Raw genomic sequence first — 12,356 nt, forward strand, 5'->3', positions numbered from 1 at the left:
TGCTCTGCAGTAAATAGCATCTCCAGCCTAAAGATAGCCAGTTTATTTGTCCTTTTCCATTTGTTGTAAGCCATGACTTCTAATTGATGAGACAATGACTATAAATGGGAACCTCTCACCCTGTAACTTTTGCAAACAAGTGAAAGTATCTGGAGAAAGAAGATCAAGAAGTGACATTCTGATCAGCACAAGAATCATCTCAGCAAACTTGTGGTAAAGGATCATTGAACTGACTTCCCAGACTTTCCCTCTACCCATTACACATATGTTTCCTTTTCTGTCTGTAGGTATGTACAGTAGGTGAGTTTATAAGAGGGTTAGAATTTTAACAAGTAGATTTATATTTCAAAATAGCTTATCTATAACAAGAATCTATTGATTTTTTTTTAAAAAGCCTTCTTGTTAATTAAAGAAATCTGTCTGGTGCTTTCTGTCACCGGGTCTAAAAGAAAATGGGGAGGTGATGGCCAAGTAGTATTCCCACCAGATTGTTAATCCAAAAAAAACAGGTAATGTTCTAAGGGCCTGAGTTTGAATCCTGCCACAGCAAGTGGTAGGATATTGAATTAATAAAATATCTGAAGTTAAGGGTCGAATGATGACCGTGAGTCCATTGTCAGTTGTTGGGGAAATCCCCGTTCGGTTCACCCATGTCCATTAGGAGAGGAAACTACCATCCTCACTTGATCTGGCCTACATGTGACTCCAGGCCCACAGCAATGCAGTTGATTCTCAATTGCCTTCTGGGCAATTAGGGATGGACAATAAATGCTGGCCTAGCCAATTATGCCCTCATTAATGAATTTTTAAAAATTGAGGAATTTTGCATACATTTATAAAATATTTAACTTTTGTGATGACTCTGGCAGTAGCAAGGCTTGAGTTTCAATGTCTTACCACAGTGAAGCATAACGCTAGTCATCCTGGCAAGTAATAGAGTCCTGACTAATCCTGAGAGGATAAGGACAAACTTAACGCAGAACAGCGATAGAACTGAAGAATCATTGAGGAAAATTTAGATAATAAAGTTTGCCTGAAGAAGCAAACACTGAGAACAAAAGTGAGTTGTACAACTCACTTGAGCTCATTGATGAAATCTTAACTGAAGTAATTCATATAGCAAAGCCAGCTGCTGAACAAATTGATAGAGTAGAATTTATTATGTTGCCATATGACAGGCCAACACAAATTCAAGTGCAACATTTCAATTTGAGAAGAATAATCAGCAGAAATTACAAAAATAAGCATAAGTAAGCAGCACCAGTACCACAAACATGTCTAGTTCACCATGAAGATGTTCACAGAGATTGAATAAACATGTGCAACTGATTCAAGAGCTGAAGTTACTTTAGCACAGATATATCAGAGGATTGAAAGACATGGAAATGAACTGCTTTCAACTCCATGGAAGCTAGACCAACGTCCGTAGATTCAGAACACAGTCACGAAGAAGAAACTGCTGGGTCTGAAAATATAGGCTACTGGGAAGGATAAAGCAATTCTTTCAACAAAGCAACTCTTTTCCATGACAGACATTCATGACATTGAAGAGTCTCCAGATAAGCGTATGGGACAATTATCTGAGTTAGCAGGGAAAGTTGGTCTGCAAATAGAATTTAGAGGATTAATGATCCTTCAGTCAATGTAATGCACCAACTATCAGCTTCAGCAGGAACAAAGTCCTGTGTGATGGACATTCAATTGATAAAAGATCCTCCATTGAAGGAATAATTTACACAAGATCAGAATCAAGATCAACAGTTCTCAAGAGAAGGGCCTACCAATCTTCCAATCTGAAGGGAACACGCTGAAAGATTTATGGAACCTTTAGACCCCCTGAATTTGTGAAGTCAGAGACCTGGGGTGGAATTAGGGTGGAACTGGGGTAGTATTAAATGTGAATGAAGTTATATACCATAATGTATAAATGTTCGTTTAGGGAAAAAAATTGTACTTGAGTTGAGAACTTATATAAGTTCATAGTTTTGGAAGAATTAATGTTGAAGCGGCATCAAGCTCCACCTAAGCTGTTGATGTCACACAATGTTTGGGTGGAGATGAAGGTATCTAGAATGAGGTCTTGGTGGAGACAGGCAGATCATCTCTGACTATTGCTAGTCTTTGTGATTATACCGAACTAGACAATGTAGTTCATACCTATTGCAATTATGTAATAAGCTACATCACATTGTTAAGACAAGTTTTTCTTCTTGATCACACTCAATTTACTTTATCCTCTATCACTGTTAATTATGTAGACCCTAAGACTTAGTAGACAAAGGAGAATTTCATACTCCCAGTCTTTGGACAATAGACAAGGACAGGTAGGTCAGAAAATCTGCTCTTGAGGCTGGTCAAGATGGCTTTTAAAAAGTCCACATGGTGAGCTATGGAGGGTGTGATTGCACTGACAGCCTGCATCTCTTCAATAGTTATGTTCCTATTATGAGTGCAGTGAATAAAACAATGTGAGAGAAGGGGAAACAAAACTCCCAGGTGACCACTCCATGCCCATCACAGGTGTCACAGAATCTGTCATACACCTCAGTTCTCCCATGACCAATGCACACTTTGGACGCTGGGAATAGTCATCACACTCCAAAGAGATATTTTCTTCCTTTTGCTCCCATTTTGTCTAAGTGCAGCGCTGTCATCCACAGCTAGGATTGAAGGAGCCTGTTCTGTAATTGGCAACTGCGAACTTTTTAATTATTATGCTCAGAGTTAATGAGCATAAAAATGAGGCAGATCAAACACTCAGATAAATTATTAGTGCAATTTTACTGTTATTCTCTGGTTATAAAATGTTACAAAAAATGAAAACTGAAGGTATCCATTTCAGACTTGTCCAGCTTAGAAACATACCTGAGTGTGATACTAAAATGCACGGTGGTACAGTGGTTAGCACTGCTGCCTCTCAGCGCTGGAGACCTGGGTTCAATTCCCGCCTCAGACGACTGACTGTGTGGAGTTTGCACGTTCTCCCTGTGTCTGCGTGGGTTTCCTCCGGGTGCTCCGGTTTCCTCCCACAGTCCAAAGATGTGCAGGTCAGGTGAATTGGCCATGCTAAATTGCCCGTAGTGTTAGGTAAGGGGTAAATGTAGGGGTATGGGTGGGTTGCGCTTCGGCAGGGCGGTGTGGACTTGTTGGGCTGAAGGGCCTGTTTCCACACCGTAAAGTAATCTAATCTAATCTAAAAAAGCACACAATAATCATTTGAGTGTGAAAAGAGTAGATGTGCAGAAACAAATTGTTTTGTCAAAAGTACTCAACCTAAGAGGTCTAGTTTGACAAGCTATTGGTAATTGTTTAAGAAAAGTATTTCTTCTTCAATTTGTAAAACACCTAATCATGAAAACTGCTTTATGGGTGTTATATGGCTCAATGGTTAGCACTGCTGCCTTACAGCACCAGGTACCTGAGTTTGATTGCAGCATTGGGAGACCATCTGTGTGGAGTTTGTATGTTCTGCCTGTGACTGTGTGGGTTTCTTCTGGATGCCCTAGTTTCCTCCCAAAGTCCAAAGATGTGCAGGTTAGGTGGATTGGTAAATAGTCCATAGTGTTCAGGATGTGCAGGCTAGATGGGTTAGCCATGATAAATGTAGTGTTACAGGAGTGCATCTGGGTGGGCTGCTCTTCAGAGGTTTGGTGCAGACCTGATGCTCAAATGACCTCTATCTGCACTATAGGGATTCTATGAAACTCAAATGACCCACAAATATTTTAACGTGTAAATTTTCATTGCCATCAAGCATCATAAGATGTTTAATGGAATATTGACTGTGATTTTAATTTTCTTTTATTTTAACATATTTTTGTCTTTATTTTCAAATTCCTTGTGGCCTTATCCCCATCCTGTGCAACTTCTTCCAGTCCTACAACAATCCCAGATGACCATATTCTTCCGTTTCTAATACAGCCTCAATGTTAATTATAATTTCTCCAGTGCTGATCATCTTGCCTTCAGCTCCTTTGGCCTTAAACTCTGGAGTTATTTTACAAAACCTCTTGGCCTCCATCTTTCACTCTTCCAACATGATGCTCCTTAAAACTGTAGCAATGTGAAATCTATATTCTTGTGAGTGAACAGCAGCCAGCTCTATTGAACATAATTATACACAGAGGATGGGAAGGGACAGCAGATATCTAGAGGTCTACAGACTCAGGCTCAATTCCATGTCATTTCATGTAACTATGAAATGGGCTATTTTGCAAATGCTCAGTCGCAAATTAGAGCAAAGCTATAATTCCCTTCATTATACATGAATACACCTTTCACCCCTGCAATTATTTTATGATGCACTGTTTTTTTACGATCAACATACAGCCACGAACATTTAGCTCTGTGCTACATCTTTCCCCCTCACCCCATCTCACTCCCAAGTCCCTTTTTCTTGAGGGATTAATCTCCAACAACATTCTCTTTACTCCTCAAGAATGTGTAAGATGACAGTGCTCTCTTATTATGTCCTTGGAAGGTGAACACATTGATAGTGTGGAATGACAACTTCTGACAATGGCTGGTTCTTGAGTTGGGATACTCTCAAAAGGTTTGAAAATAACATCAGTAAAGATCAATGGAGGAAAAACTGGTTTGAAGGACTAAATTCCACAAATGATCACAGTCTCTTGAAAAGGAAAACAAGCAATTGAAAGTTTGCTCTGCCTTCCTTCTGTTTTTAGAAATAAATCTGATCAAAGGGCTTTTTGAGGACAATGTAAGAGGTGAGTGAATTAACACTTTTCCACTACTTCCAGTGAGGGAATTTCTCTTTCTGTAAGTAATGGCATCACTTCAGCACTTGCTGCAGTGTAAGGCTGCCAAACTACAGACATTTTAGAGAATCTACAGAAAATAGAACTGTACCATTATTGACAATGGTGTAAACTGCTGGACCTGGATCTGTAGCAGATTCTTTTGTAATGGTCTAATCTGGTGACTTACCTGAAAGGTCAACCCCATTACACACATGATCTCTGTCATTAAATACGGGAACAAAGATACTTGTTCTTTTTCTCTAGGTTTGCATTTGAAAGTCTAGACCATTTCTCATTAACTGTAGCAGAAAGTTTTCTGCAGTTAATTATCCACTGTGATGAAGTTCTGAACATTGCTGCAGGAGAGAACTTTCTCTTCCATCAATATACCTCGTTGTTATGTCAATTGCAATGGAACATTGACTGTCAATGTGCAAGAATTTGAAAAACCTTCCACTCTTTTCAGCCTGCAAGTCTTGATTATGTTGTTTAACTGCTGATAGTTGAACATTTAGTTCTGTAGTCTCGCTGAATTAATTAGTCACTGCCAATTTTTGTTCTGAGTTTTAATCTGTTCAAGTCCAGTCTAATGTCAAACTTTAAGCTTTGATTTTTTTTTGTCCAAGCTCAATCGTTTGGTCTTCTAGGTTTAATCTGAAAAAAAAAACTTTCATGTTTCCATGGCTTCTTGATGGGCTTCCTTTGCAGCCTCTCTGCAGAACAACAAATTCAGCAGACACGATCAAGTTGGACTTAAGGATAAGTGTTTTCTCCACATAGAATTTTAGGAGCTACTTGTAGAGTTTATACTGCCTCTTGGCAGGCCATTTCTGCTGACTGATGATTTTCTCTAAACAAGACAAGCTCATATCGATCTCTGTGTATGATTGTAAAGATATGTTGCTTTCAACAAGATAGTGCAGATGGAGCACTATCCCACCTGCTGCCTAATGCTTCCATGGTCCTGAATTTGTTTTGGAGTTTTGAGACCTACTTTGAGCACAATTGAAGATCTCTTTCTAATGCATAATCTGAGAAATTTCAGATTGTACAGTCATTTTACAGGCTGTAGAAACTTTTGATGCTTTACTTGGTTTCAAATTGTGATTGAAATAGTGTGAGGTATAGTTTTTTTGTAGGCGAAAGTGAAGACTGCAGACGCTGGAGATTAGAGTCAAAAGTGTGGTGCTGAAAAAGCACAGCAGGTCAGGCAGCATCCGAGGAGTAGGAAAATAGACAGTTTTCTTTGCAACCCCACCATGATTCTGTACCATTGGGGGAGTTGAAGCCTTTCTGAGGGACTGTCACATCACCCAGGAAATGGTTATCCTGCATCCTCCCATCCCATCGCATCTCATACTGCTGAGACCCTGTAGACTGAGGGAGTCTCTCATTCTCTATATTGCCACTGCAGCTGTGCCCTGCTGTCTCTCTTTGCACTCATGACTCTCTATAAAACTGGTTAGATTGGGATCTTGCTGATGGTGTTCCTTTGTGGCATGGACCTAGTTTCTTTGTGCACTTACTATTGGTGTATTTTCTGAGTTTTTTCAGCACCTCTGTAAGTACTTTTGCTTCTTGTCATGCTTGGCTTATTCCTGATACTTATTGTGTAATCTGTATAGAAATTCTCCTCTGCTTTTTCAGCCTTTGCACAAGTTTTCGCACTCCACTGTTTGGTGCCTATGTACGCCATCACTGGATAAGGCCATTCTTCACTGTCATTAGCTAGCACTGAGCTTCATGCCAGGTATTTTCCCTGCTTCACAGTTCAGATTGCGGGGCTGGCCTGAATGTTTCTTCCCAAATTGCAAGACTTGCCACTGTGTATTGCTTTGAGCTTTTTGCACCATTTACAAACATACAAAACAGGAACAGAAGATGACCATTTTGTTCCACAAACTTATAAAGATTACGCTGACCTGTTTATGGTTTAACTTTCACTTCCCTTTCTACCGTAATAAGCCCTGATTTCCTGCCTAACAAGATTCTATCTACTTCTCTCTTAAAAATTAAAAATATTCAATACCCTGTTTGCATTGTCTTCTGAAGCAGAGTGTTCCAAAGTTGCACAATCCTCCAAAAGAAAAAAAATCCCATCTCTTCTGAAATTGAAATTTTAAAACAGTGTTGTTGAGTTCTGACTGACCCACAAGAGGAAACATCTTTTCCATTTTCACCTTGTCAAGATAATTCACAAATGCATCCACTTCAGTCAAGTCACCCCTCACTTTTGACAAACTTTTGAGAAAAACATGGCCTGTCCAAACTATCCTTTTAATATTAGCCCCTAATTCCAGGTATCAGTATAGGAAAACTGCTCTGAACCACCCCAATGCATTTACACTCTTCCTTAAATAAGGAGACAGTATTCAAGATGTGGTGTAAGTAAATTTGGGGTTAGCACTGCTGCCTCACACTGCCAGGGACCCAGGTTCAATTCCAGCCTTGGTCTGTGTGGAGTTTGCACATTCTCCCCGTGTCTGCGTGGGTTTCCTCCAGGTGATCTGGTTTCCTCCCACAATCTAAAGATGTGCAGGTTAGGTGAATTGGCCATGCTAAATTATCCATAGTGTTCAAGGATGTATAGATTAGGTGCATTGGTCAGGAGTAAGAGTAGAGTAATAGGGTAGGGGAATGAGCCCGGGTGGGATACCCTTCAGAGGGTTAGTGTAGACTTGTTGGGCCAGATGGTCTGTTTCTACACTGTATGGATTCTATGCAATCTTGTCACTGCCCTGCATAACATCCTTACTTTTATGTTAAATTCCTCTCATAATTAACTGTTGCACCCATTACCTTTCTTGATTACATGCAATGCCTGCTTGCTAACCTTTTGTGACTCATGAACCTAAATCCCTCCGCAGCACTGATTCTGCAATCATTCTCCATTTGAGTAACACTCTGCTCCTTAATTCATCCTTTCAAAATGAGCAACTTCATATTTTCCTACATTATACTCCATCTGCCAGACTTTTTTTGCCTACTCACTCTAGCTACCTTTAATCTATCTGCAATTTTCTCATGTCTTTTCCACAACATTACATCCTACTCAGCTTGGTAACTTCTGCGGATTTAGGCTTGGTTCCCACCTGTCATTCTCTACCAGTTATACAAAGTTCCATTTATACATGCCTCTGATTTCTGCCAGCCAGCAATCTTCTGTCCATGCCAATTTATTATCCCCTACACAATGAGTTTCTATTTTCTGCAATAACATTTGATGTGACAAATATTAAGTCATATGACTTCTGGAAATGTGAGTACAATATGTCTACAGGCTCTGTTTTACCCAAAGGGCATTTTACTCCTTGCGTGCCTCCATTTCCATGAGTCTGATCAAGATTTCCACTATGGAGTAATAGGTATGCTTTCCTTTATTGATCAGAGTATTGAGTACAGGAGTTGGGAAGTCATGTTGTGGCTGTATAGGACATTGGTTAGGCCAATTTTGGAATATTGCTTGCAATTCTGGTCTCCTTCCTATTGGCAGGATAGTGTGAAAGTTGAAAGGATGCAGAAAAAATTTACAAGGATATTATCAGGGTGGAGGACTTGAGCAATAGAGAGAGGGTGAATAGGTTGGGGCTGTTTTCCTTGGAGCATCGGAGGCTGAGTGTTGACCTTATAGAGGTTTATAAAATCATGAGGGACATAGGATAAATAGGCAAGGTATTTTCCCTAGGGTGGGGGAGTCCAGATCTAGAGGGCATAGGTTTAGGGTGAGAAGGGTAAGATATAAAAGGGACCTCGGGGCAACTTTTTCACACAGAGGGCGTTGTGTGTATGGGATGAGCTGCCAGAGGAAGTCATGTAGGCTGGTACAATTACAACATTTAAAAGGCATCTTGATGGGTATATGAATAGGAAGGGTTAAAGGGATATGGGCCAAGTGCTGGCAAATGGGACTAGATTAGGTTAGGATATTGGCATGGATGAGTTAGACCGAAGGTTCCGTTTCTGTGCTGTACATCTCTAGACTCTATGACTCTATGTGATCTAAACTCTTTGTGAGTGAACAGCAATAAGTTGCATTGAATATAAAAACAGACGACTGACAGAGAGGACATCTTATCTGGAGCCCCACGGACCATGGCTTCAGTTCAATGTGATCTGACATCACTAACACTAAGCAAATGCAAAATGAACAAAGGTTAGAGCAAAAGTCTAACTCCCTTTACAAAAATCTGACCAACTGCCATCTGTTTTAACACCTCATTATCTAGCTTGGTAAATAAATTTATTTAACAATGTTCCTTTGATGTATTTTGGTCTGTTTTATTATGTCATTGGCACCATACAAATTCATGTTGTCTTTGTTTCATAGCTAGTTATAACTCAGTGAAACACTGAAAAAAGCCAATATCCTGTTGAATGAAATGTAAGACATTGTTCCTAAGTAGGGTGTTTACATCCATCCAGAGGAAGGAGGGAGGTGTAAACAAATTTTAAGTATGGGCTTTCCTGAGCATCTAGGAATCCCAGTGGCATCTGGAAGATCTGAAAAAAGAACTGTTTTGCCATATTAAATTTCAGCTTACTAGTAAAATATAAAATGGATCAAGTTTTTGTGGGTTTTAAAAGTTTTTCAGATATATAAATTAAATCTGTGAAAGAATTTTGATGTACACTGACACAAAAAAACCATTCTTCTGTGCAATGGTCTTAATACTCAGCCTAACAAAAGAATGAGGTATAATTTAAAGGTGGCATGACCCCTCATCAGCTGCTTTCATTATTGTTTTCCTCAGTCAAGATGTGCTTATCATAAATATGCATGACTAACAGAGCTTGCAGCTCTCATTAACACTGACAAAATCCTCTAAGGTTCCACCTTAGCTTCCTCACAAAGTGGGGGAATGGAATTACAAGAGCACGCCGCAGGATTAGCTCAGTTGGTGTTCGATTTTTTATTGAAAAACTACACTCCAGCTTCATAACAATCATTTATAATTATCACTTTGAGTGAGGCTGTTATCAGATAACAGAGAGTTCTCTTTTTCCCTTTCTCCTTTGCGATAATTTTGACCACAAGCATCGCAGCTTCTTCAGTCATTATTTTAGAACAATTTGCTGTCAGAAAACGAGTTCCTCATACAATTCACAGATTATAGGTCTTTAAGGATAATATCAGGTATTAAATAATTTTTTTTTGAAAAATTCTTGCTTGGTTGTCAAACAAACCACAAATGCTTTGCACTCCCGCCCTTTTCCCAGCACATTCTAAAGGGGCATTGTCTTCACTTGAAAAGTATTTGGAAAAGAATAGTTCTTTAATTTGTTTGTTGAACACAAGAGTCAAGACATAAATTGTATTGAATATCATCACCATTTTCTTTGCTAATGGTCTAGTGGCACTAATATATGCTAATCTAAAAAAAAACTATCACTTCCCACTTGCTCAAGATCTAATACTGAGCCATCAAGACTTCACGTAAGCCTCAAGATTCAGTCCCAACTTTGCACTGAGTTTGATAGTTTAACTGCTTAGTTGTGGGTGTGGATACTCATGCTGTAATTGGTTTAAAAGCCACTGGAATATGAAAAGGAAAACCAGCTGTGACTCTTTCTTCTATTGCCTTCCTTGCTTGAAAATGCAAACATGTAGATTGGTTGGAACTCAATTGATCCTGACGTTGATGCCCCCTTGTGGTTAAATATTCCATCGATACTTATTATCTAAGTTTAAATTAAACAAGACAACTTTGGCGATGTTTTGTAGAACCATGCGTACCTATAGATCTAGTATCTGTCACTGCCTTTACAGAAAAATAAAACAAAATGTGAATCAAAGAGCCCATTGTTGATTTAACTTTTGCATAATTTTCTATTCAGAGAACATCACTCCTAAATCGTTAAAAGTTCAGACAGAAATACATGTCAGCCTTGCCGGGTTTCTGACTCTGCTGTGGTGTTTCTCCTCATACTAATCTTTCCCACTCAATTGTGGCTGAAGCCATTGTAATGTGAGCACTTCTGATTCTATTGGATGATTGGTGAGGCTTCTTTTCACCAGTTCTTAATTGCTTTAGACCAGCAGTAGTTTGCAGCTACAGATGTCTACTTCAATTTGCCTAGAGAGCACAATCGACCCCATCTGTTGCAGTTTTTCAGTCGCCTTCTCCCCCTGTCTGAAGGCCTAAATTGAAATCTCATCAAAAAGTAATACAAGAGCAGTTTAGCTGTAAGGCTGCTGCTGAGGTCTCCTTTAATAAGGGCCCCCCTGCTAGTTTTACACAGTGATTGGAGTCACCAAGAAGAAAAAAAAAGTTAGAAATATAGTGACAGATGGATAATTTGAGGCGGAATAATCTGGTGTGTCATGACTGAGGGTGCACAGAGAACACTCACTGTGTTTTATGTACACACAACAAAATATACAACTTCAGTTTTTATTAGTGTATCTATCAGAGTTCAACAATTAATTAGAGTTATCGTACCTATCTGTTCGGCCTTAGTCAGCAGAGTTAAAGATTAATTTTCAGGCAATATAACGATTTAATTTTTTTCAGTTTTTTTGTACAGAAACAAAGTTTCATTTGAGAATGCTGTGGAATAAATTTGTGTTATACAAGTTGCACTGTGAGTTGATGACATAAAAAGTTAATGATAAAGAAAAATCAGGAAATGTTTACCACCTCTGGACTGTTATAATAATGAGCAAAAACTCAGCAGTAATAGAGTGAAATTTCAGAAGCTTTGAAGCAATACATTGTTTCTGAAGCTCATGCCTTCTGAAAACATTGCAGGTAAACTAACTGAAGTTGAAAGTTTGAGTCTGTGAAGAATCTTATGTCCCTCATATGACATTAAACCATCGGGTGTGTTACTTGCGCCTAAAGCAACAAAGTTAAGTCTGCATGAAAAATAAATAAAAAGTGATGTGTTGGAATTAAATGTTTGAAATTAAGTCAAATAGCATTAAAGTTCTAAATTTGAAAGCAGACAATAGGACAGTAACCCACACCTATTGCATCTGACACAGCAACATACCATCTACAATGTACCTACTTACATGACTGCAGCTGGCACTAACCAGTCTGCTGAGCAACTGCATGCCTCAGCAAGGGGGCCAAAATCATTAAGAGGCTAGCACCAGTTTGAGCTACTTAACATCAGCCTGCAGCTCAAGAGGAGGTGCATTATAGTTGGAGTAAATGTTACCAATAACGTATAATTGGTTCTGCTCAAGGAAATTCACAAATGGCACAGCTTAGGAGAGTGTCTTTCAAGGTTTTCTGGCCCTGCACTGGGGCACTTTGTTGAGGAGGAGCAGAGGAGAAGATGTGTGCTTAAACCGCAGGGAGGGTAGAAGGCAGTACACCCCATTTGCTGTAGTATTCAATGCTAGGAATCAAAACCTAAGCACCTGGCTGCACTTTTGCGATAAGTTCCAATTATCTCACTTTTGTGACTTTAGTTAAGTGAACGTATCTTCAAATGCCATATTCCGTCAATTGTACAACAACTCACTTTGGACTCTTGTTGCACGGTGATTGACTCCTTACCTCTTGATCAGAAGGCCAGGGATCATGTCCATCTGCTCCAAAGGTGTGTAATAACGTTTCTAAACAGGTTGTTGAGAAAATATCTACA

Source organism: Chiloscyllium plagiosum, unplaced genomic scaffold (assembly GCF_037043375.1).
Source record: "Chiloscyllium plagiosum isolate Xiang-an unplaced genomic scaffold, Cpla_swu_hap1 HiC_scaffold_16, whole genome shotgun sequence".
NCBI lineage: Eukaryota > Metazoa > Chordata > Chondrichthyes > Orectolobiformes > Hemiscylliidae > Chiloscyllium > Chiloscyllium plagiosum.